This window comes from Neovison vison, chromosome 5, assembly GCF_020171115.1.
Source record: "Neovison vison isolate M4711 chromosome 5, ASM_NN_V1, whole genome shotgun sequence".
NCBI lineage: Eukaryota > Metazoa > Chordata > Mammalia > Carnivora > Mustelidae > Neogale > Neogale vison.
In genome coordinates, this window is record NC_058095.1 from 66605519 (window position 1) to 66633517 (window position 27999).

General features: G+C 42.5%; 1 protein-coding gene across 1 annotated transcript in view; it reads right to left on the reverse strand.

The window, feature by feature from the left end:
- LOC122906807 (cytospin-B-like) overlaps window positions 1-27999 on the reverse strand; it is a 76422-nt gene that overhangs the window by 47660 nt on the left and 763 nt on the right. The window lies entirely within an intron of this gene.

The following is a 27999-nucleotide window of genomic DNA, read 5'->3' on the forward strand; positions in this document are numbered from 1 at the left end:
CTGGGGTACAGATGGCCCTTCTTTTCACAACCTCTGAATCTTTGGGGTAAATACACAGGAGTGCAATTGCAGGGTCATAGGGAGTTCTATTTTTAATTTCTTGAGGATGTGGTCCATATACACTAGGGAGTATTATGCCTCCATCAGAAAGGATGAATACCCAACTTTTGTAGCAACATGGACAGGACTGGAAGAGATTATGCTGAGTGAAATAAGTCAAGCACAGAGAGTCAACTATCATAGGGTTTCACTTATTTGTGGAGCATAACAAATATCATGGAGGACAAGGGGTGTTAGAGAGAAGAAGGGAGTTGGGGTAAATTGGAAGGGGAGGTGAATCATGAGAGACTATGGACTCTGAAAAACAATCTGAGGGCTTTGAAGTGGTGAGGGGGTGGGAGGTTGGGGTACCAGGTGGTGGGTATTATAGAGGGCACGGATTGCATGGAGCACTGGGTGTGGTGAAAAAATAATGAATACTGTTTTTCTGAAAATAAATAAATTAATTTAATTTAAAAAAAAAGAAAAAGCATTTAACAAAATCCAAACTTTTTCCTGATAAAAACATTCAACAAACTAGAAGCAAACATTCTCAACCTGATAAAAGTCATCTACTAAAAATCCATAGCTAACATCATTCTTAATAGTGAAAGACTGGATGCTTCCCCCCTAAGACCAGGAAAAAGGCAGAGATGCCTGGAGCTCCTGGTAAGGGCAATTAGGCAAGAAAAAGCACCCACACTGGAAAAGAAGAGATAAGACTACTATATTCACAGATTACATGGTCCCGTATTTAGGAAACCCTATAACCTACTGAAAAACTATCAGAACTCATAAACTTTATCCAGGTTGCAGGATCAAGACATATATACAAAAATGTATTGTATTGATATATACTTGCAACGAACAATCCAAAAATGAAATTAAGTAAACAATTCCATATGGATTTGGTTATTTACAATACCATTTACAATAACATCAAAAATAATAAAATACTTCATTTAACCAGAAAAATGCCAAACTTTTACCCTGAAAATTACAAAATATTGTTGAAAGAAATTAAGAATAAATAAATGGGGAAACATTCTGTGTTGATGGATTGGAAGACTTCATGTCAAAATGGCAGTACTCTCCAAACTGATATACAATACAACATAATCATATCAAAATCTCAGTTGATTCTTTATGGAAATTGATAATGATATTTAAAAATCCATATGGAATCGCAAGGCCCAGAACTGCCAAAAGAGTCTTGAGAAATAAAAATAAAGACTCACAATTCCCAATTTCAAAACTTACTATACAGCAACATTAATCAAGATGGTGTGGTACTGGTGCAAGGATGGACATAGAAAGCATTAGAACCAAACTGAGAGTAAAAAAATAAACCCAAACATCTGTGGTGAACTAAATTTCAGAAAGGGTGACAAGACTATTCAACAGGGAAAGAAGAGTGTTTTCAACAAATGGTGCTGGGACAACCAGATAAACACAAACAAAAGAAAGTTGTACCCTTATCTCATATATATGCAAAAGCTACTTCAAATTGGATCAAACATTTAAGAGCTAAAACTGTATTTTGCAATATATAAATATATGTAAGTATCAAGTAAATGTTTTATACACCTGAGACTAATATAATGTTATACATCAATTACACCTCAATTTTTAAGAAGCACTAAATCTATAAATCTCTTAGAAGAAAATATAGAGGTGAATCCTAATGACCTTAGACTTGGTGAAGAATTCTTCCCAAAATCACAACAAAAATAAAGATAAATAGAACTGCACCACAATTAAACATTTCTCTGTTTAAAAGAACACCATCAAGAATGGGAAAAACCACCTGCAAATCATGTACTAATAAGCATTTAATATCCAGAATATATAAACAACCTCAACAACAACCGCAAGAACAACTCAATTTTAAAGTGAGCTAAAGACTTGAATACATCTTTCTCTAAGAAGATAAATAAATGGCCAATGAAGACATGAAAAGATACTCAACATCACTAGTCATCAGAGAAATATAACCCAAAGCCACAAGGAGATTCACCCCTCCTAAGCTAGAATTAAAAAGTCAGATAATAACAAATGTTGACAAGGATATGGGAACATCAGAACCTTCATTCATTGCTGCGGAGAATTTAAAATGGTGCAGCCAATTTGTAAAACAATCTGGCAGCTCCTCAAATGATTAAACATGGAATTACCAAGATGACCCAGCAATTCCACTCCTAGGTAGGTATATACCCACCAAATGAAAACATATGAAACCATAAGAATTTGTGAAAAAGTAAGTAGGCATAGTAAGCAGCATCATTTATAATAGCAAAGATGATAACAATTCATTTTTTTAAAAAAAATTTTTTAAGATTTTATTTATTTATTTGACAGAGAGAAATCACAAGTAGACGGAGAGGCAGGCAGAGAGAGAGAGAGGGAAGCAGGCTCCCTGCTGAGCAGAGAGCCCGATACGGGACTCGATCCCAGGACCCTGAGATCATGACCTGAGCCGAAGGCAGCGGCTTAACCCACTGAGCCACCCAGGCGCCCAGATGGTAACAATTCAAATGCCTGTCAAATGATGAATGGATGAACGAGTGGCATATCCATACACTAGAATTCTATTTTCCCATAGGAGGAATGACATACTGCTACTCGCTGCAACGCGAACCTTGAAGACATTAACGCGAACCTTGAAGACATTATGGCAAGTGAGAGAAGTGAGGCACAAAAGACCACATGTTGTATGATTCCATTCACATTAAGGGGAAACTAAAGTACCATGAAGACTTTGTTTACCAGAAGGTGGGTACTGGAGAGAATGGGAGACCGTCCACCTAGGCTCTGACAGAAACCTGGGATTGGCCTCCCCTAGGACATGCAGGACACTGTGGTTGTTGGTCTCCAGAAAGAGAATGCTTCTCTTGTCAAAGCATGAAGAAGCCAGAAGACTGAATTTGGGAAGCTCACCGAGAAACCACCCATGTCACAAATCGGTCTGTAGTCAATCCCGACAGTGGCTAACTATGCATCCTCTATCAGAGGGAAACAAAACAAGGATGCCTGGGTGCCTCATTTGGTTAAGCAGCTGCCTTCGGCTCAGGTCATGATCCCAGCGTCCTGGGATCAAGTCCCACATCGGGCTCCTTGCTCTGCAGGGAGCCTGCTTCTCCCTCTGACTCTGCCTTCCACTATGTCTGCCTGTGCTCGCTCTCGCTCTCTCTCTGACAAATAAATAAAGAAAATCTTAAAAAAAAAGAGGGAGACAAAACAAAATAATCTTTGATTACCATCCTTGCTCCTGGGCCGCTACTCTGGGAGAAATAATAGAGAGCTCCTGGTTCGAGGCCAGCCTGCTCCTACCTTCCCTGCCCTCCCCTCCACTTGAGCTCCTTCCTGTCTTTTCCACTGGTTCCCTTCTATCCTGGCTGACCCAGTCCAGTCCCTCAAAATCCTCTTCTTGTTCTTACTTTTTTTTTTTTAAGATTTTATTTATTTATTTGTCAGAGAGGGAGAGAGAGCGAGCACAGGCAGAGAGGCAGGCAGAGGCAAAGGGAGAAGCAGGCTCCCCGCCGAGCAAGGAGCCCGATGTGGGACTCGATCCCAGGACGCTGAGATCATGACCTGAGCCGCAGGCTGCTGCCTAACCAACTGAGCCACCCAGGCGTCCCTCTTGTTCTTACTTTTAAAGGCTGGAGCTTCCCAGGAGTCTAGCTTCAGTTCTCCTCTCTAGTCTACCTCTTCCAGGCAATCTCACCTACTCTCATGGTTTTAACTTCCACAAGAACAGACTTGTCCCCCCAAATCCACATCTACCTTAAACCAGACACCTAGATTTCCAACTTCATAACACACACATCCGTGTGGCTGCCACACTTAATGGATCATTTTCTGCAGACTCTGTCATAGTTTGGGTTCCCTCAAATCTACCTCCTTAAGGTAAAGATTTGAGAGCAAACTGTTTATTTGAGAGCAAACTGACATGAGAAGCCTTGAGCAGAGGAGTAAGAAGGCGAAGCATGGAATGAAAGCATGTTTCATCAAGAAAGTTACAACGGAAGGGGGGACAAGATGGCGGGGTACTAGGAAGAGGCGTCTTTTCAGCTGGTACCCCAAAGTGAGCTGATTACCTACCAAAGAACTCTGATCACCCATGAAATCAGCCTGAGATCAGAATTATACACGTCTGGATCTCTACAGGGGCAGAAGACGCCAGTGAGCAGGTAAAGCGGAATGGGAACAGCGGACTGATATCGGAAGATAAACAAAAGGGGGAGGGAGCCACCAGAGGCGACCGGTGCAAAAGTAATACCCTGATACGAGCGAGAGTGCCCTGCGTCTGGGGACCAGCATTAACTCGGAGAATGGTTGAAAGCACTCCAAAAGAGCAAAGGATCGCGGGGGCAAACTGTGGGAATCGGGGCGGCTAGGGACAGGGGCTTGAGTCCCCGGTCCCAGACGGCCTCCCCGGCGCGGAGGCAGAGAGAGTGCGGCGGAGAAACCGGCTCCTGGTCCCTAAGCCGCCAGCGTGCCCCAGAGCGCGGGGCTCCGGCTCCTGTGAGGGGATGGGAGCCGGTCTGCAGAACGCGCGCTAGCCCTACCACAAAGCTTGAGATGCGCGTGCACGTCGCTCCAGCTCTCCTGGGTTTCTAAGGCCCTGGGGCGCTTCTTGACCCGGGCCATTGTTTCAAAGTCTAAGCCTCGCGCCCGCGAAACTCTTCCCCGGACAGAGGCGCGCAAAAGCCCAGCCTGCGGCTTACGGACCAGCGCCCCGTTCTCAGTGCCCCAGACGCGCGCCCGACCCACAGCCGCCTCTGAAAAGAGGTGCGCGCAAGCTGGGCACTCCCAGCCCCGGCCAGCGGCAAAATCTCAGTGTGCGATCGCTGCTTGGAACCTCTCTGGCGGTCAGGAGCTCCCAGACAGCCGCCACTGCCTTGGCTTTGGGGACGAGCAAAAGATCCTGCGCCCCCAGGGTCTTTAACTTGGAACCTGCACTGCCAGCATCCAAGGGGGAATTTATTCAGCTTCTGCACCCAGACTGAGGCTTCTGAGACGGAGATCAGGAAGTGTTCCAGGGTGCACCTTGACTGCACCAGAGTTGATACATCCAGCTACATCTGTTCAGTCTTCTCCCACCAAAATGACTAGGAGGAGGAATGCCCAACAGAAGAAAAATACAGAGGATGGACCTTCCGCAACAGAGCTAACGGCTATCAACATAGACAATATGTCGGAAAGAGAATTCAGGCTAACAATTATCCAGGCAATAGCTAGGTTGGAGAAAGCCATGGATGACCAAACAGAATTGATTAGAGCCGAACTGAAAGCGACCAGACAGGATGTTCACAATGTTAGGGCGGAGCTTAAAGCTACCAGGGAGGAGGTCCACAATGCTCTCAATGAGTTCCAATCCAATCTAAACTCTCTCAAAGCTAGGGTAACTGAGACAGAAGATAGAATTAGTGATCTGGAAGACAAACAGATAGGGAGAAAGGATCAGGAGGAAGCCTGGAACAAACAGCTTAGATCCCACGAAAGCAGAATTAGGGAAATAAGTGATGCCATGAAGCGTTCCAACGTCAGAATTATTGGAATTCCTGAAGGGGAGGAGAAAGAAAGAAGTCTAGAAGATGTCGTGGAACAAGTCCTTCATGAAAACTTTCCGAATCTCGCGAATGAAACCAGCGTTCATGTACTAGAGGCTGAACGGTCTCCACCCAAGATTATACACTCCAAAAAAACATCACGACACCTGATAGTCAAATTGAGAAATTATAATTGTAGGTATAATCTCTTGAAAGCTGCCAGGGCAAAGAGGCTCCTTACTTACAGAGGGAAGCCCATCAGAATAACGTCAGACCTGTCCACAGAGACCTGGCAAGCCAGAAGAGGCTGGCAAGATATATTCAGGGCACTAAATGAGAAGAACATGCAGCCAAGAATACTTTATCCAGCAAGACTGACATTCAAAATGGATGGAGAGATAAAGAGTTTCCAAGACCGGCAAGACTTAAAAGACTATGCAACCACCAAGCCGATACTGCAGGAAATATTAAGGGGGGTTCTATAAAAGAGGAAAAATCCCAAGAATAGCATTGAACAGAAATATAGAGACAGTCTACAGAAAGAAAGACTTCAAAGGTAACTCGATGTCAATAAAAACGTATCTATCAATAATCACTCTCAATGTGAATGGCCTCAATGCACCCATAAAACGGCACAGGGTTGCAGATTGGATAAAACGACAGGACCCATCCATATGCTGTCTACAAGAGACCCATTTTGAACCTAAAGATACACGCAGACTGAAAGTGAAGGGGTTGAGAAGCATCTTTCATGCCAATGGGACTCAAAAGAAGGCTGGGGTAGCGATTCTCATATCAGATAAATTAGACTTCAAACTAAAGACTGTAGTCAGAGATACAGAAGGACACTACATAATCCTTAAAGGGACTATCCACCAAGATGATCTAACAATTGTAAATATCTATGCTCCCAATATGGGAGCAGCCAATTACTTAAGAAAACTGTTAATCAAGATAAAGAGTCATATTGATATGAATACACTAATCGTAGGTGATCTTAACACGCCTCTTTCAGAATTAGACAGATCATCGAAGCAGAAAATCAATAAAGAAACAAGAGCATTGAACGACACATTGGACCAGATGGACCTCATAGATATATACAGAACATTCCACCCTAAAACAGCAGAATACTCATTCTTCTCAAGTGCACATGGAACCTTCTCCAGAATAGACCACATACTGGGTCACAAATCAGGACTCAGCCGATACCAAAAGACTGAGATTATTCCCTGCATATTCTCAGATCACAATGCTTTGAAACTGGAGCTCAATCACAAGGAAAAGTTCCGAAGGAACTCAAACACCTGGAAGCTAAAGACCACCTTGCTTAAGAATGCTTGGATCAACCAGGAGATCAAAGAAGAACTGAAACAATTCATGGAAACCAATGAGAATGAAGACACTTCGGTCCAAAACCTATGGGATACAGCAAAGGCGGTCCTAAGGGGAAAATATATAGCCATCCAAGCCTTGCTCAAAAAAATTGAAAAATCCAGAACACACCAGCTGTCTCTACACCTTAAAGAACTGGAGGATCAACAACAAATCAAACCAACTCCACACATAAGAAGGGAAATCATCAAGATTAGAGCTGAGATCAATGAGGGAGAAACCAGAGATACAGTAGAACGTATCAATGAAACTAGAAGCTGGTTTTTTGAAAGAATCAATAAGATCGATAAGCCACTGGCTACACTAATCCAAAAGAAAAGAGAGAAATCCCAAATTCATAAAATTATGAATGAAAGGGGAGAGATCACAACTAACACCAAGGAAGTAGAAACAATCATCAGAAGTTACTACGAACAGTTATATGCCAATAAGCTTAGCAACCTTGATGAAATGGATGCATTCCTGGAAAAATATAAACTACCAAAATTGAACCAGGAAGAAATCGACAACCTGAATAGACCGATATCTAATAACGAGATTGAAGCAGTGATCAAAAATCTCCCAAAAAACAAGAGCCCAGGACCTGACGGATTCCCTAGGGAATTCTACCAAACCTTCCAAGAAGAAATAACACCTATTCTCCTGAAGCTGTTTCAAAAAATTGAAGCAGAAGGAAAGCTTCCAGACTCTTTCTATGAAGCCAGCATTACCCTGATCCCCAAACCAGGCAAGGACCATACCAAAAAGGAGAATTTCAGACCAATATCACTGATGAATATGGATGCTAAGATTCTCAACAAGATCCTAGCCAACAGGATCCAACAACACATTAAAAAGATTATCCACCATGATCAGGTGGGATTCATCCCTGGGCTACAAGGATGGTTCAACATTCGTAAATCAATCAATGTGATACAACAAATTAATAGGAGAAGAGAGAAGAACCACATGGTCCTCTCAATTGATGCAGAAAAAGCATTTGACAAAATCCAACATCCGTTCCTGATTAAAACGCTTCAAAGTATAGGGATAGAGGGAACACTCCTGAACCTCATCAAATCTATCTATGAAAGACCCACAGCAAATATCATCCTCAATGGGAAAAAGCTTGCAGCCTTCCCGTTGAGATCAGGAACAAGACAAGGATGCCCACTTTCACCACTCTTGTTCAACATAGTATTAGAAGTCCTAGCAACAGCAATCAGACAACAGAGAGAAATAAAAGGTATCCAAATTGGTAATGAAGAAGTCAAACTCTCTCTCTTCGCAGATGACATGATTCTTTATATGGAAAACCCAAAAGACTCCACCCCCAAACTACTAGAACTCATACAGCAATTCAGCAGCGTGGCAGGATACAAAGTCAATGTGCAGAAATCAGTGGCTTTCTTATACACTAACAAGGAAAATACAGAAAGGGAAATTAGAGAATCGATTCCATTTACTATAGCACCAAGAACCATAAGATACCTGGGAATAAACCTAACTAAAGAGGTAAAGGATCTATACTTGAGGAACTATAGAACACTCATGAAAGAAATTGAAGAAGACACAAAAAGATGGAAGACCATTCCATGCTCTTGGATCGGAAGAATAAACATCGTTAAAATGTCTATACTGCCTAGAGCAATCTATACTTTTAATGCCATTCCGATCAAAATTCCACCGGCATTCTTCAAAGAGCTGGAGCAAATAATCCAAAAATTTGTATGGAATCAGAAGAGACCCCGAATCGCTAAGGAAACGTTGAAAAACAAAAATAAAGCTGGCGGCATCACCTTACCTGATTTCAAGCTTTATTACAAAGCTGTGATCACCAAGACAGCATGGTACTGGCATAAAAACAGACACATAGACCAGTGGAACAGAGTAGAGAGCCCTGATATGGACCCTCAACTCTATGGTCAATTAATCTTCGACAAAACAGGAAAAAATATACAGTGGAAAAAAGACAGTCTCTTCAATAAATGGTGCTGGGAAAACTGGACAGCTATATGTAGAAGAATGAAACTCGACCATTCTCTTACACCGTACACAAAGATCAACTCAAAATGGATAAAAGACCTCAACGTGAGACAGGAATCTATCAGAATCTTAGAGGAGAACATAGGCAGTAATCTCTTCGATATCAGCCACAGCAACTTCTTTCAAGATACGTCTCCAAAGGCAAAGGAAACAAAAACGAAAATAGACTTCTGGGACTTCATCAAAATCAAAAGCTTCTGCACAGCAAAGGAAACAGTCAAAAAAACAAAGAGGCAACCCACGGAATGGGAGAAGATATTTGCAAATGACAGTACAGACAAAAGGTTGATATCCAGGATCTATAATGAACTCCTCAAACTCAACCCACACGAAACAGACAAACACATCAAAAAATGGGCAGAAGATATGAACAGACACTTCTCCAATCAAGAAATACAAATGGCTATCAGACACATGAAAAAATGTTCATCATCATTAGCCCTCAGGGAGATTCAAATTAAAACCACATTGAGATATCACCTTACACCAGTTAGAATGGCCAAAATTAACAAAACAGGAAACAACATGTGTTGGAGAGGATGTGGAGAAAGGGGAACCCTCTTACACTGTTGGTGGGAATGCAAGTTGGTGCAGCCTCTTTGGAGAACAGTGTGGAGATTCCTCAAGAAATTAAAAATAGAGCTTCCCTACGACCCTGCAATTGCACTCCTGGGTATTTACCCCAAAGATACAGATGTCGTGAAAAGAAGGGCCATCTGTACCCATGTTTATAGCAGCAATGGCCACAGTCGCCAAACTATGGAAAGAACCAAGATGCCCTTCAACGGATGAATGGATAAGGAAGATGTGGTCCATATACACTATGGAGTATTATGCCTCCATCAGAAAGGACGAATATCCAACTTTTGTAGCAACATGGACGGGACTGGAAGAGATTATGCTGAGTGAAATAAGTCAAGCAGAGAGAGTCAATTATCATATGGTTTCACTCATTTGTGGAGCATAACCAATAGCATGGAGGACAAGGGGCGTTAGAGAGTAGTAGGGAATTTAGGTAAATTGGAAGGGGAGGTGAACCATGAGAGACTATGGACTCTGAAAAACAGTCTGAGGGGTTTGAAGTGGCGGGGGGGTGGGAGGTTGGGGTACCAGGTGGTGGGTATTATAGAGGGCACAGCTTGCATGGAGCACTGGGTGTGGTGAAAAAATAATGAATACTGTTTTTCTGAAAATAAATAAATTGGGAAAAAAAAAAAAAAGAAAGTTACAACGGAGGGCACCTAAAACTTGATCCCACTGGGGAACTCTGGGACCCAGCATATAACATAGACCCAGCAGCGCTATCCCAGTGGAGGGGCAGGGAGCTGCTGTAGTCATATGCTGTTACCCTTGGTTGAAGGCTTCTGGGGAGTTGGAAGGTTGTGGATTTCCCAGCAGTTTCACTCTGGGGCTGTGGGTTGCAAAGTGGGCACCTGAAATCTCTCTGGCAAAGAAATGCAGGTACTAACACTGGGAAGGCAGGTCAGCGTCACAGAAGTGGTGAGGGGAAGGGGATACAGGCAGGGTATCCATGCCTCGGCTACCCACTCAAACCCGGAGTTCCTCTCAGATTCCCTATCGTAGTTGCTATCACCCAGGCCAGAGAAAAGTGGTGTCAAAACCAGTTCCTCCCTCTCTCTCTCTCTCTCTCTCTCTCTCTCTCCTTTACCTCCACACCCAGGTTCCTGAGGTTTCTATGCCCTGAGTGGTACATCCTTTCCCTTTTTGTCATCCCCACTGCCAAAGCCTTGGTTGCTAACTGGATTTCCTACACTCAGCCTCTTCCACCTCTCATCCATCCATAAAAAAACTGCCAGCATGAACATGCTAAAATGCAAATCCATTTAAACCCTATATTTAAAATACTTCAGTGCTTTATAATGAGGTATCTGGAATAATCAAAATTCACAGAGACAGTCAGCAGAAAGGTGGCTGCCAGGGCCTGGGGAGAGGGAATGGGGAGTCAATGTTGAATGGGGACAATCTCAGTCTGGGAGATGGAAAAGTTCTGGAGGTGGATGGTGGAGATGGTTGCACAATGGTTTGAATGTATTTAATGCCACTGAACTATATACACTGAAAATAGTTAAGGTGGTAAATGTCAAGTCTATTTTACCACATTAAAAAAAACCTTTAATACTTCAATGGTTCCCACTGCCTAAGGAAGAAAGTCCAAGTATCTTCCCATGATGCATTTAGCCCATCCTCTAGACCTCACCTGTCCTTCCGGCCTCATCTCCTACCACCCCAGCTCTGAGTTTCCCCTCCCAGCATTTCATACTACATGTAGTCTCCAGATACATCTGGCTTTTCCATGTCTGTTTCCCACCGGGCTTTCTGGTTTCTCTTCCTAGAGCACCATTCCCACCCTTGTATGTGAGCAATTTCTCTTCATTCCTCCAAAGTCATTCATTCATTTGTTCAATGATTATCTACTGGGTCTTTGATTCCCATCTTAGGAAACGGAGTGGCAGGAAAGGCAGGTCAGGAACAAGTGATTTGAAGTGAACACAAGTATAAGGTCCTTGAGAGGCATCTAAGAAGGGGGTCTCGCCTCACCTGGGAACGTCAAGGTTGCAGAAGCATAAGTACCTCTGCATGTCAGGGACCCTCTGATGGTTATCCTCTCTCCTTGGTGCTACCTCTGAGCTTTGTATGTACTTCTAATTTCTGCACATACCACATTGTTTATAATCATTTTATAAGCTTCTATATTAGTCATGATTCTCTAGGTTGCCAGTGACATTAAGCCCATATGAAGAAAAAGAGATGGGAGGAGGAATCATCAGCTTCCATAAATAAGCCATGGAAAGCGCAGAGGTGGTTGGGGCCTGCGGAACAAAGGAATCTGGGAACATCCACTCTCCATGCCTTTTGGTGTGTTACCTTCATCCTCTCGGTGGGAGTTAGGGGTTCAGGCAGCATGAGATTCATGCAGTGAATTAATGTCACAAATACCACAGTCCGCCAATTCTAGGACACGCATTTTAATGTTCCTGAAGTCAGCATACCTCTCACAGTTGCCATTGGCTGCCAACGCCAATGTCTGGATGTGTGTGAAATCGAGCAGTTAACTAGTAAGCTCACCAAGGGGCACTGGTTAAGCATCTGCCTTTGGCTCAGGTCATGATCTCGGGGTCCTGGGATTAAGCCCTGCATTGGGCTCCCTCTCCCTCGGCCTGTCTCCCACTGTGTTCTCTCTCTCTCCCTCTCTGTTTCTCAGATAAATAAATAAAATATTGAAGGAAGAAGAAGAAGAAGAGGATGAAAAAGGAGGGAGGAGGAAAAGGAGAAGCAGCAGCAGCAGCAGCTCACCCAAAAGCTTGGTGACTTCATTTTCATCCTAGAGGGCCTCGTGGGAAACTGCAGTCCTACAAAATATTTCAACCTACAAACTAAGCAAGGATGTTCAAAGAAGGGATGTGAATCCTGATTGCCTAATCGACACCTTCTGGTCGATACCTTCAGTTAAGTTCAAGGGAAATGTCAGCATCAAATTTGCAGAACAGATGTCACAAGCTCAGAATGAAATCCTGGAGAGAAGTGAGGAACACTTTCACAACCAACACATTACCGGTGCACTTGATGGCAGAGGGGACATTATCTATGAAACGAATCACGGACATAAATGACCTGGGTGAAAAAGTGATTCAAAAGAGACACTCTGGGGGTACTTGGGTGGCTCAGTTGACTAAGCACCCAACTCTTGGTTTTGGCTCAGGTTGTGATCTCAGGGTCTTGGGAATCAAGCCCCAAATTGGGGTCCATGCTTAATGCAGAATCTGCTAAAGTTTCCCTCTCTCTACCCCTCTCCCCCTCCCCATGTTCTCACTCTCTCTCTTTCTCTCTCTCTCTCTTTCAAACAAATAAATAAATCTTAAGAGAGAGAAAGAGAGACACTCTGAATGTGAGGAAGTTCTAGAAATACCTCAACCAATGTATCACATTTATATTTTCCTTTGTGCACATGTGCAAGAATGGAATATGACAGACACAGATGTCTAAACATTCTAAAAGATCTCTCAGGAAGTCTAAAAATTTTTAAATGTACCTAATAAGTATCATATCCTGGTTTAATTGACAGTATTTTTTTTCTTTTTCAGTGGAGCGCAAAATAATTGTTTTAAAATTGCTACCATCTTGGATTTTACGAAATTATATTTATTGGGCACTTACTGTACACTGGAGACATACATTAAGCAAAACAAGGGCCAAGCTCCTGTGGAGTTTATGCATCCCTATAACTCCCAAGAACAAAGGGGGCCTCTTACTCGCCAGCTCCATTTTGAACTATCCGAAGAAAAGTGATTAGCCTGGTATGGATGACACGGTCACCCCTGGAAAAGTCTTTGTGAACAGAGAGGATGTATGAAGTTCTATGATTGTCTCAATCTGGGTCATGGCCAATCCTTGTGCCCAAAGTTAAGACTACTTCCAGAAGAAGGAAAGAAGGAGCATTGAACAGAAAAATAATTACAGTTGTTTTTTTGTTTGTTTGTTTTATTTTTAAAGCTTTCATTGATTTTTTTGACAGAGAGAGATCATAAGTAGGCAGAGAGGCAGGCAGAGAGAGAGAAAGGAGGAAGCAGACTTCCCGCCAAGCAGAGAGCCGGATTAGGGACTCGATCCTAGGACCGAGATCATGACCTGAGCTAAAGGCAGAGGCTTAACCCACTGAGCCACCCAGGCACCCAATTACAGTTGCTTTAATGTCCGTTTGTCCCATAAGACTGTGGGCACACAGAAATAGGGTTCTTGTCTATACCAGGCAGGGTCCAATCAAGAAACTAGAATTCAAAAGAGGTAGTTCAATGGCAAGAATTTAATATGGGAAGTAGTTATAAGGTTTGGGGAAGGTCGAGACAGCCAAATGGGATGGTGGGATGTTAAGCCAGCCAGAGATGAGAAAGAGTAGGACACCTCCATCACAATTAAGGCTAGAGGGAAAAGGAAGAAGGTGGTATCACCAGAGGCCAGTGTCACTCAGCTGGAGGTAGCAACCATCCAGAGATATTGTTCAAAGCAGAAAACAGGGAGAGAAATCCCCTCGCTTTTACCTTCCTCTTACTTTCCAATCTCCCACAAGTGCCTTTACCTGGCCACCCTTATCCATTGGCATTTCACAAAGGAATCTTCAAAGTGAAGTTGGCAGAATCAGCTCCCTCCAACAGAGCAATGGCCAACAGAGAGAACAGGAGAAGGGTAGAGACTGAGTCTGACAGTAAGGAGGCGGGTAACTGGTCTGATCTGTCTCTGTATCTCCAGCGCCTAACATGGCACCTGGTTCCTACAGAAGGAAATCAACCAAGTACAAAGAGAAACTGAGAATGATCATTGAAATACAGGGACAGATACGGATGGAGCCTTACTGCACTGGAGAGTAGAGGGTAACTTATGCCACGCAGGGTATACAAGAGAAGATTCACAGCAAACGTGATGAATGAAAAATCATACAATTAATGGGCAAGGATTTGTCAGAGAAATAAAAAGGCGAGAAGGTCAGCCAGGCCAGGAAGACTGCACACGTTGAAGGCAGGGGACACAAAAGCTTTTCAAGGAATGACAAGATTCAAAGTCAAATTCTATTAATTGTACCTCTTAACGGGATTATGTAGCTTGCCCTTTTATTATTTACACAATGTATTAAACAGACATATGTCCTTATATCAAATAATTCCTGAATTCCTGTACTAAAAACAATTTGGCCAAAAGGCCTCTGGGTGGCTTGGTCAGCTGAGCATCTGATTCTTGGTCTTGGCTGAGGTCTTGATCTCACAGTCATGAGTTTAAGCCCTGTGCTGGGCTCTGCACTGGACATGGAGCTACTTAGGAAAAACAAACAAACAAACAAACAAACAAAAAAACTACTTGGGAAAAATGTATTACTTTTTTAACTCTGCTGAATCCATTTTGCCTTTTCTTTTCTTTTCTTTCTTTCTTTTTTTTTAACATAGGCTCCATGCCAGCATGGAGCCCAACACAGGGCTTGAACGTACCTCCTTGATCAAGACCTGAGCTGAGAACAAGAGTCAGACCCTTAACCGACTGAGCCCCCAGGCACCCCAATTGCCATTTTACCTAGGAAATGTGCATATACACCACACGTGACCTTTGGTCTAAGTTTACTTTTGTGGGCTTCCCCTGTTCTCTGTCAGGGTTACTTTCACTTCGTGAAATTATTTGGAGAGCTTTCTATGTTTTCATATTTCCTGACATATTTTATTTTAAAGATTTCTATTTATTTATTTGACACACAGAGAGAGATCACAAGTAGGCAGAGAGAGAGGGGAAGCAGGCTCCCCACCGAGCAGAGAGCCTGATTGGGACTTGATCCCAGGACCCTGAAATCATGACCTGAGCCAAAGGCAGAGGCTTAATCCACTGAGAAACCCAGGCACCCCAAAGATTTATTTTTTAAGATTTTATTTATTTATTTGACAAGATGAGTGAAATCACAAGTAGGCAAAGAGGCAGGCAGAGAGAGAGGAGGAAATAGGCTCCCTGCTGAGCAGAGAGCCCAATGTGGGACTCGGTCCCAGGACCCTGAGATCATGACCTGAGCTGGAGGCAGAGGCTTAACTCACTGAGCCACCCCGGCTCCCCATCCTGACATATTTTAATAGCAGTGCAGATTGTCATCACTAACCTTTAATCATTTAAGCCTTTGTGATTCTGCCTGTGGGTGTTTATTTAACTCAATCTCTTTCTTGTCATTCCTGCTACCCACTTTTTGGCTGCTTGGGACCCCTGCTACATCAATCCTGACTCCCTCCTTCCTTGAACCACAAAACCCTGATGTTTATCCTCTAGTTATAGTGAATTAAACCCTTGGGGCCCTTGCCCCTGTCCCACCTAATTCCTCTTCCCCCTTTATCTTAGATCTCTCCTCCTTATGCCTGATACGCCCTGTCCTAAGCCCCAGCGAAGGGCTCTGTGCCCGCCTGGTCCTGGCCTGTTGTCTTCTCAGGTAGCTGACTGCTCACTCATCTGTCTCCCCTGCTAGACATTATGCTGAAAGACTGATTTGCACCTTATCCCGCACCATAATCTTAGCTCTGGCACACAGGAGGTCCTCGCTATGTAGCAATCGAGTGACTATTATAAACTTGTGCCTCAGAAACAAGACAAGAAAGAAAAAATTAAGCTGGCAAACCACAGTCTGGGCCCAATGAATGGAGTGCGTTACTTACCGTCTTGGGCTGCTTTTGGCCCTAAGGGCAGAGCTGAGTTGTTCCGAGACAGGCTGTATGACCCTGGAAATCCTATCTGGTTCTATACAGAAAAAGTTTTCAAATCCCTGGTTTAGAGTTTCCCCTCATGTGCAGACTCCACTGAGCTGTGGCCTTTTTGTGCTTCAGAATAAGAAACAATCCAGAATGGGTTGAAAAGAAAGAGTTATTACTGCTCTAAGAGGGAGAACACATTCCCTCTGTTTTCTGTTATCTCACTGACTCCCACTCAACGCCATGAGATACAGCGACCACTGCCGTGGTTGCCACTCGGAGTTCACGTGACCCCAAACCATGCTTATTTAACATCTTCATGAATGTCAGCACCAGCTTATTTATTTCCAAGGTACCAACTCACGTACATGTGGGCTGGCCATAAACCCAAACAACGACAGGGACCAGGAGGTCAAGAGAATGAGTGGGGCCAGCCGGGTCGGGGAGAGCTTGTGTTGTAGCTAAAGGAGGATCCTACCAGTCCATGACTTTAGCCAACGATGAAATACTATTTATTCCACAGAGACTGGAGATAATGGATTTTTATGTGAAATGTCTTGATTATTAAAGTTCTGTTAAATTCACGTATCAAAAGGGAAAAACCAAAGTCCTGGGCACTACTGGAGAAGGGACGTGGCATAGACACGCTGAAGATGACCAGGCAGTACTCGGTTCTATTAACCATAGGCACGTACTATGACCAGGAAATGCTGCTCCTGGGTCTGAATCCCAAAGAGATTCTCACGTGGATCATACAGGGACATGGACAAGAGTTCCATTCAGCATTGCTTGAAGTGTCGGGGGGTAGGAATCAATGGTTGTGTGTCCACCCCCAGATGCAGTGGGCAAACACACCAGATGATCTCACAGCAACAGGGACAGGATATAAAAACATAGTGGTGAGGGGCGCATGGGTGGCTCAGTGGGTTAAAGCCTCTGCCTTCGGCTCAGGTCATGATCCCAGGGTCCTGAGATCGAGCCCCACATCAGGCTCTCTGCTCAGCAGGGAGCCTGCTTCCCCCTCTCTCTGCCTGCCTCTCTGCCTACTTGTGATCTCTTTCTGTCAAATAAATAAATAAAATCTTCATAAAAATAAAAATTAAAACATAGTGGTGAATGACAACACTGGGAAAGAGAGTGACAGCTATGAAAAACACATGCACATAAAACACAGTCCACATTTTTAAGTACACATACAACAAAAGCACGTATATCCAATGCATCTGAATAGTCTGCTATGGTGGGGGGAGAATAAGCATGAGGTACACCACAAGACGAGAGAGGGGCTTTCGTGGACCAATGATGATAAAGGGCCAAAAATGAGATTATGATCAGTCATTCCCCACACCTGAGGTCCAAACACATGGGGAGAGGGAGGAAAAAAACAGATACATTCCATAGGGTCAGGGAGAAAAAAAGCGATTTGGAGATCTAAGCCCCCACACAGGTTCAGTGACCTCAGAAAACCTCGCAAAAAATACCCTTTAATTATACAATTATGCCATCTGCTGCCTGGGGAGATAGACAGAACTTGACAGACAATCCAAGCAGCTAGCTAATGGCAGCTTGGTACTCTCCATCACCGTCCTCTTCACAGAACAAAAAACCAGCCACATGTTAAACAGGGGACAGAATGAAGCGGACACAGTTTCCTACTTTCCTGTGGTTTTTCCTTCAACAAGCATTAAAAGGCACCAACTGTATGCATTTCACCCTACAAAAAGGCACAGCTAATGTAACTGAGAGGAGTTGCTGTCTGCTCCTCAGGGAATTCGTGATATACTGGGAGATTAGACTTAGCCCCAAAGGGTGAAGCAACGAAACCATCTAATTCTGGGGGGAAGGTATATATTAAGCTGCAGACTGCTGTGTTCGATGATAAGCACCTGCCATCTTGAAGTGACCAAAGGCCAATAGGGGAAGAAAAGAATTTAAAATAGTTGAATGCCGCAACCCCCCCACCCCACCCCCATGCTCCACCACTGACATCCTTTCAAAGGTGCTCTGGCTTCTTCCAAAGTCAGCAAACAATTCTTTACCCATCATTTGTATCTTAATATTTAAAAATGTTGCTCCCTCCTCAGAGAGGGAGCAAAAAACACTTGATGATCTGGCAGAGAGAAGCCATTTCCAGGTATGGTATCCATCTTTTTCTGTGGAAAGTAGGAGGGAAACTTGGCAGAAAACAGTTAACATAATGGGATGAGACCGCTATTCTCCAGAAGGCCCTGTTTAGAAGATTAGCCCTTGGCTGACATTAGGGAACTTAGATTTGGAGGATGCGGGTGTGGGTCCTAACATTTGCAGACCTGATAAGCAAGTCCCACTGGCCTAAACTGTTTGTACAAATGCTGTGGTTTACGCTAAACACCTGCTTTCCCGCTGGGAGTCCGAAGTGTTGGAATGTGCTAGGCAGAGGGCGTGTACATGACCAGCCCTGGTAAAAACTACAGGCCCTGAGTCTCTAGTGAGCTTCCCGGGCAGACAGCATCACACACATGTTGCTGTCCCAACTCATCCTGGGGAAAATCAAACATGTGACTCCCCTGGGAGAGGCTTCTTGGAAGCTGGTGTCCTCTGGATTTGGCACTGTGTACCTCTTCCCTTGGCTGATTTTGCTTCGTGTCCTTTCAATGTTTACGACATCACAGCCATGAATATGGCAATAGGCTGAGTCCTGTCGGACCTAGCGAATCCCCGACTCGGCGGCTAGTCTTGCAGACCTCTGACATACAGATAAGTTCCAAATAAAAGATAATAGTGGAGGTTGGACTAAGATGATGGACTAAACACATCCTTCTGCTTTCCAAGTGGCCTAAAATTCTATGGAATGGCAAAAACACTTTTTTAAACAATATTAAAATCAGTAAGAGACCTTGAAAAAGAAAAAAAAAAAAACCAGGGCCACTGGGTAACTGGAACGTCTAAGAAATTTCTGAAAGGTGGAGGGTACTCAGAATCAGATTGCCTGAGCTAATCACACCTCCATGCACGTCTGGGGGTGCGGCGTCATGTAGTGGAAACTGATCTGGGACTTGGGGCTCTGAGGCTGCGGACAGAAAGAGGGGCAGGGATGGAATGTGACAACCGGATGACTGGGGAACTGCGGCCAGAACAGCCAGGACTACTAGACCCTTCCAGCCCACAACAAATGCTGCCCCCCCCCCAAAATATATACCCCACTCAGCAGTTTGGAGCAACTGTTCAACAGTCACCAGGGGCTGCCTATGGGGAACAACACAGGCAGGAAAACAGGACTCCACAAACTCAAAGATGTGCCCCGGAGGAAGAGCCGCTGAGTTTTTATTCAACATCACAAAATGGGGACATCAAGTCAGTAGAACATATACCCAGGGAAAGAGAGTTAGTAGTACCCAGGGAAAGAGAGTTAGTAGAGCACATAGAAGCACATAGAAGAAATTATCAGACGGCTTTGGGAAGATCTGAGGGGACGCTCTATCGAGGAAAGCATGCAGCTGAGTGATGTGAAGATCTCTAGGTGGTGAAACAAAAAAGGAGGGTGAAAGGAATAATGCTATTATTTTTTTAAAGATTTTATTTATTTACTTGACAGACAGAGATCACAAGTAGGCAGAGAGGCAGAGAGAGAGGAAGAAGCAGGCTCCCTGCTGAGCAGAGAGCCCAATGTGGGGCTCGATCCCAGGACCCTGGGATCATGACCTGAGCCGAAAGCAGAGGCTTAATCCACCCTGAGCCACCCAGGCGCCCCGAATAATGCTATTATTTGTGCAAAAAAAAAAAAAAAAAGAGGAGGGATTAAGAATTGAATTCCTTTAAAAAACATTTTTTTTATTCATTTATTTGATAGAGAGAGACAGCTAGACAGGGAACACAAGTATGGGAAGTGGGAGGGGGAGAAGCAGGCTCCCCGCTGAGCCCGATGTGGAGGAGATCGATCCCAAGACCCTGGGATAATGACCTGAGCCAAAGGCAGATGCTTAACCCACTGAGCCACCGTGGTGCCCCAAGAATCGGATTCTTATTTAATTGTATTTGCACAAAGAGACTTTGCAGGGACATATAAGAAACTAATAACATGGCTACTTGTTTGGGGGATGAGGGAGAAGTGAGCGGATGGGGGAAGGGATGGTGGGAGACCTTTCTCTCATAGCTTTTTTATACAGTATGATTTTTGAACACTGTTTATCTTAGCTATTCCAAAAGCTAAATTTTACAAGGTGGAAACCTTGAAAAATAAATATATGATAATCAACACTGAAAAACACTCAATAGATGGACCAGGAGAGCACACTGGACAAAGTCAAATGCTGGGTTAGTTAATAGGAAAGTCCAAGGCACGGAATCTCCCAAAATATGGCTCATAAAGATAAGAAGGCAGATCATCTGAGAAGAACGTCCAGAAACATGACAGACAAACTGTGAAATTCTGGTACCTATTTAATAGTAATTTCACTAAAAGAAAATAAAGAAAGGGAGGTAAGGAAATGCTCAGAGAAATATCTCCTGTGCCACAGAAGTGCGTTAATCTTTGGGAAGAAAGGAACCACCAAGCGCTGAGCAGGAAGAACAGAAGAGAACGACCCTTGGACCAATAGTGAAGTTTTGAAGGAAAAAGCTTCAGAGAGAATAAACAGGTTAACTATAAAGAAATGGAAATCAGACTGCAGAAACTTCTCATCAACCACACTAGATACCAACAGATAATGAAGAATTATCTTCAAAATGTAAAGGTGGTTTTTTTTTTAAAGATTTCATTATCTATTTGAGAACCACAGAGAGAACGTATGAGCATGAGTTGGGGGCAGGGGCAGACTGAGAAGGAGAAGCAGGCTCCCCACTGAGCAGGGAGCCTGACTAAATGCTGGGCTCAATGCCAGGATCGTGGGATCATGACCTGAGCTGAAGGCAGATGCTTACCGGACTAAGCCACCCAGGTGCCCCAAAATACAGAGAATAGAATCTTACCCACAGTCAAGTATACTCAGATAGAAAAGCAAAATAAAAAATATTTCACACATGCAAGGGCTCAGAAAGTTTACCACCCACAAAATCTCAGGGGCAAAAAATTCCTCAAGGATTCATTTAAGTAATAAGGAATTCAAAAAATAGGGAAAAAAAGAGAAAAAAGAACCAGTGGTGAGCAAATAATTGGCCAAATTGGTAACTGATGAGCAAATAATCAGTAAAATATAACTGCTTATGCATAATATACAAAAGCCCCAAATCCCATATGATCTTTTTTGTTTGTTTGTTTTTGTTTTTGTTTTTGTTTTTTAATATCTTCAGTTAACTCAGCAACAATTTTTTTAGGAACATGAGCTTTTCCTCATTATAAGAGGAAAATGAAATAGAACAAAACAACAAATATCAAACAAAAATTTTAAATTAATATCACGAATTTTTTTTTCCAATTTATTTATTTTCAGAAAAACAGTATTCATTATTTTTTCACCACACCCAGTGCTCCATGCAAGCTGTGCCCTCTATAATACCCACCACCTGGTACCCCAACCTCCCACCCCCCCCGCCACTTCAAACCCCTCAGATTGTTTTTCAGAGTCCATAGTCTCTCATGGTTCATCTCCCCTTCCAATTTACCCAAAAGCACATACCCTCCCCAATGTCCATAACCCTACCCCCCTTCTCCCAACCCCCCTCCCCCCAGCAACCCACAGTTTGTTTCGTGAGATTAAGAGTCACTTATGGTTTCTCTCCCTCCCTATCCCATCTTGTTTCATGGATTCTTCTCCTACGCACTTAAGCCCCAGTGTTGCATCACCACTCCCTCATATCAGGGAGATCACCATATGATCTTTTTTTTAAGATTTTATTTATTTATTTGACAGACAGAGATCACAAGTAGGCAGAGAGGCAGGCAGAGAGAGAGGAGGAAGCAGGCTCCCTGCTGAGCAGAGAGCCCGATGTGGGGCTCGATCCCAGCACCCTGGGATCATGACCTGAGCCGGAGGCAGAGGCTTAACCCACTGAGCCACTCAGGTGCCCCATACAATCTTCATACGAGACAAAATTAAAGTCACGTTAAGGTTCATTCTTGCTTTACTCATAAAGAGTTCATATACACAGATTATCTTTAAACATCAAGTGGAAAAAAGTGTTTAGACTCGTGTGAAAATTTAAGGGTAACAAAAGAGCTCAATTTCATTTATGATCAGGAAAATACAAATCTGAACCACAATATGATACCCACCAGGCTGACTAAAATGGAAAAGAAAGAAGTTATCAAAAGATGACAAGGATGTGAACCAACCACATATGCTTCTCAGGTACATAAGTTAGTACAATCACTGTTGGAAACTGTCAATATTTACTTAAACCCCATGCTCATGCCATGACCAAGCAACTCCCCTCCTAGATAGGTACTCGACAGAAATGCAGACATCGATTCCACAAAAGACATGTACTAGAATGTTCATAGCAGCACTATTTGTGATAGCCCCAAGCTGTAAACAACTTAAACATCAATCATGTAAAATGGGTATCTACATTGTGGATATACACCCAATGGAATAGATAGGGCAACAAGAGTGGACAAACCACAGCTACACTCAGAAAGAGAGACAAGCCACACAACCATAATGTTGATGGAAAGAAGTTGGATAGAAAAGAGTACACCTATATGATTCTATTGATAGAAAGTACAAAAACAGGTAAAATGAATCTGCTGTGTTAGAAATCAATATACTGGTTATCCTTGGTGGTGGGCCACAGGAGGGCAAATTCTGGAGTGTTGGAAAGGTGGTTTCCTGTTTGGAGTGCTGAGTATATGTGTATTCAGCCTGTCAAAATTCATGGCGTTATACAGTTAACACGGGTATACCTTTACACATTAATGTTGTACCTCCATAAAAAAATTGCCTCCAAAGTTAAAGGTACCTGCCACAGACTAGAAATAATATCTGCAATTTCCATGTCTTGAGAGGAATAACATAGAATAAGAAAAACTTGGTCAGTCCGACAAAAAGCAAGAAAGTGTCGGTGGCTGGCAGGAATAAACAGGAGAAATAGAAAACATAAAATAAGATGGCAGGAAGCAGCTTCTGAATAGAAATAAGAAGTAATTGAAATAATTGAAATATTTTGTAGTAATTGAAATAAATATATATGGGTTAAATCTGCTTACTGAAAGGCAAAGATTTCACACCCATTACGACAGATGCTGTCAAAACCCCCCAGAAAATAACAAGTGTTGGAGAGAATGTGGAGACATTGGAACCCTTGTGCCCTGTTGGTTGGGAATATAAAATGGTGCAGTTGCTATGAGAAATAGTTCGGCAGTGTCTTGAAAAGCTGAATATAGAGGGCGCCTGGGTGGCTCAGTTGGTTGGGCAACTGCTTTCGGCTCAGGTCATGATCCCGGACTTCCAGGATCGAGTCCCGCATCGGGCTCCCAGCTCCTTGGGGAGTCTGCCTCTTCCTATGACCTTCTCTTCTCTAATGCTCTCTCTCACTCATTCTCCCTCAAATAAATAAATAAAATCTTTAAAAAAAAAAAAAGAAAAGTTGAATATAGAATTACAATATGAGGGGCGCCTGGGTGGCTCAGTGGGTTGGGCCTCTGCCTTCGGCTCAGGTCATGATCCCAGGGTACTGGGATCGAGCCCCACATCGGGTTTTCTGCTCAGCAGGGAGCCAGCTTCCTCCTCTCTCTCTGACTGCCTCTCTGCCTACTTATGATCTCTCTGTCCAATAAATAAATAAAAATCTTAAAAAAAAAAAAGAATTACAATATGACTCACAACTCAACTTCTGGGTATATGCCCAAAAGCATGGAAAGTGGGGTCTTGAAGACATAGCTGTACACCCATACTCATTGCAGCATTATTCACAACAGCTAAAATATGAAAGTAACTGAGAAATGAAATTATAAGCAAAATGTGGTGTATATATATGCAATAGACTATTATTCAGCCTGAAAAAAGGAAGAAAACGTGGACACATGCCATGACACCAAGTGACCTGAGGACATTACGCTAAGCGGAATAACCAAGTCACAAAAAGACAAAAACTACATAAGGTACTTTATGAGTTTCCTAGAACAGGAACATTCATAAAGACAGAAAGTAGAGGGCTGGTTACCAGGAGCTAGGGGGAGAAGGGAATGGGGAGGAGGGAATGGATAGTTGTTGCTTAAGGGTATAGAGTTTCAGTTCTGCAAGATGAAAAAATTCTGGAGATTGGTTGCACAGTAATATGAATATACCTAATACTAGTGAACTGCACACTTACAAATTTTAAAACATTAAATTTTATATTATGTGTATTTTACCATAATTCTTTAAAAACACAAACATAAAAAATAATAAATAAATAAATAAAAACACAAACGTTAAGTAATAAAACAAAATGTAGCTATAAGCTAATTGTAAGAGTAAGAGCTAAAACACAGAAAATTGAAAATAAATGAATACGAGAAGATAAGCCAGATAAAAAGTAAAGCAGATGTAGCAATATTAATATTTATATCCAACAAAACAGAATGAAAAGCAGAAATAATGAAATAAAAGAGATGACTATTCTCCAAAGGTACCAGAAAATATAAGGATCATAAAGCTTTAATGTATCTAAAAACATAGCTTCAAAAATACATGTAAATATATAAACAGTGTTTATGGGTGGCCTGTAAACATACATATTACAAAACTAATAGAAATAGGACCAAAGAAACCCACTGGGAATCATACTGGAAATCTTTTTTTTTTTTTTAAAGATTTTATTTATTTATTTGACAGAGATGACAAGTAGACAGAGAGGCAGGCAGAGAGAGAGGAAGGGAAGCAGGCTCCCTGCTAAGCAGAGAGCCTGATGCGGGGCTGGATCCCAGGACCCTGGGATCATGACCTGAGCCAAAGGCAGAGGCTTTAACCCACTGAGCCACCCAGGCGCCCCCATAGTGGAAATCTTTAATGCAAGTCTCAGAATCAACAGGTCAGAGAAAAAATAAGCTATGGAGACAGAGGACATAATTTGTAATTAATAAATTTGAGATAAATCTATAATTTTGCACAGGGAAATGTCACAAAACTGACAGGTCATTAGATTACAAATTGATTTCTGCTTTTTAAAAATATCTCCATCTTTCTTTCAACAATGTGGTAGAACAGAGATCCCAAAGCCTTCCAAACAAAACATCTTTAAAAACTGCTAGAAAAACAACGACAATAACACCTTTGAAATCAATGGCTTAGAGAAACCTGATGAAGCCAGAATTCAAGCATGCAGGCAAAATAAAGGTATTTTCAGATATTATGAAAACAGTGAATGCATCATCAATGCAGGAATTTCTAAAGAGTGCACTTCACAGAAAAGGAAAATGACCCAAAGAGGAATAGCATGATCTAAAAAGGAATGAAGAGTGAAGAAAGTAGGTAAATAGTAGGCAAGTAGGTAAGGCAGGTAAAAAGTAGGTAAGTCTAATAAATATTGACCTGGAAAATTAGTATAATAGTAACATCAGCAATAATGTCTGATTTAAAGGGTTAAACCAAAAACAGATCTTAGAATTAAGTGGCATGAAAATATTCATGTCCTTGCCTTGTTCAGGAGGACTGATTACACCAATGATGGAAGCCATCAAATTCAAAAGGCTAGAACTTGCAGACATCAACTGAAATTAAGTAGCAAGAAAAATTAAGAACATAAGTGGATGACACAGAAAAATAAAATGAACAGAATTTTTAAAAAGGATTTTATGTATTTATTTGAGAGAGATCGAGAGAGCAAGCCCAAACAGAAAGAGGGGCAGAGGGAGAAGGAGAGGTAGACTCCTGGCTGAGCTGGGAATATGATGTGGAGCTCGATACCAGGACTTTGAGATCATGACCTGAGCCGAAGGCAGACGCTTAACCGACTGAGCCACCCAGGCGCCCCTAAAAGTAACAAGATTAATCAGTTAAGCCGGAAACTGGTGCTTTGAAAAGATAATAAAATAAGCAAGCCTCAATCAAGCCTGACCAATAAAAAAAAAAAAAAGGAGAAAAGGCACGCACACAAAACTGTGAACAAGACAGACAACATACCATAGATGTAGAAGAGCTATTTCCTTACAACAGAAGACTATAAACAACATTATGCTAACACATATTAAATTTCTTTCTTTTTTTTAATAAAGATCTTATTTATTTATCTGACAGGCAGAGAGGCAGACAGAGAGAGAGGAGAAATCAGGCTCCCCGAGGAGCAGAGAGCCCGATGCAGGGCTCGATCCTAGGACTCCAGGACCATGATCCGAGCCAAAGGCAGAGGCTCTAACCCACTGAGCCACCCAGGCACCCCAACACATATTAAATTTCAATAGCATTAATGATTTCCTGGGAAGATGTAAAGTATTAGATTGACTTTGAAGAAACAGAAAACCTGAGAAGAATCAATATCATGGAAAAAATAGAAAAGATAGTGAAGTACTGATACCAACTTCTTAAAAAATATTATCACCAACAGCCTAGGCAGCCTGCGGTCAGATTCTGCCAAACTTCAAGGAACAGATAATTCTTCTGCTCCGGAGCACAGAATGTGGTGGAAAGTTTCCCATCAGAATCAGTGAGGACAGCCTAACGCTAATTATGAGCTCAGATACAAAAAAGGGGGCAGGGGAGGGGTGGATATACCAAGTTCACTTATAAATATAAATACATGGGGGCGCCTGGGTGGCTCAGTGGATTAAGCCTCTGCCTTCCGCTCAGGTCATGGTCTCAGGGTCCTGGAATCAAGTCCCGCATCAGGCTCTCTGCTCAGCGGGGAGCCTGGTTCCCACCCACACACCACCCCACCCCCCCCCGGCCCCCGCCTGGCTCTCTGCCTACATGTGATCTCTCTCTCTGTGCCAAATAAATAAATAAAATATTTAAAATATTTAAAAATAAATAAATAAATAAAATTACTCCAGGATTTTAGACACAGAAAATCTAGCAGCAGCATCACCTATGTTATCAATTTTAAGAAGAAATCTACATGGGCGTATCAATATACACTATACAAAAGAACTTGGGGGAAAAAATCAATATTCACCCCTAAATGTTTAAACTCTTAGTAATCAGACGCAAATGAAAACTTACTTAATAGGATAAAAATATATTTAGTGAAGCTCCCACAGGAGCATTCCCCTAAAATCAAGCCCAAAATAGTCAACACTGTAGAGAGGATGGTCAATGAAAAAAAAAGAAAAAGTTCAAACATTCGTAAGAGACAGCTGCTGCTTCGTAACAGATGATGAAATTATTTACCTAGAACAGCCAAACCAACCAACTGAAAAACTCTTAAAACTGATAGGGTTTTTGGACTGGAGGCTCAGCTTCGGACCTAGTCTTAGTACCAAATTAAATGTGCTTGCTTTGAGAATTACTCATGCAAAGCTATTTTCTGTAGCCTAAGAAATTAGGGCTGACAAACTTCTGCTCCTTCTCTCCTCTCCTATCTCAAACGGTGAAATACCATCGAGTCTGAAACTGGATAGCAAAAACCTTCTCAAACCAAAACTGGTCCTGAAGGGTTGGGTTGTGACTCGACTCAAAAACACTCGATCTCCTGGCGCCAGCTACCGCAGTTACTAATGGATAAGCATGTCAACCAGTCCAACATAATTCTTCCGATAGAGGGCAAGGAAGAGCACCTTCAGAGGAAAAAAAAATTTTTTTCAAACCTTATACTGCTTATTATATAAACTTTCGTGCTGGCAAAAGCAGCGCCCACAAAATAAACATAAGATATTCGGGGTCAAGCTTGCTTTAAAAAAAAGAAAAAAGACATAATATTATTTTCCTTTCAAA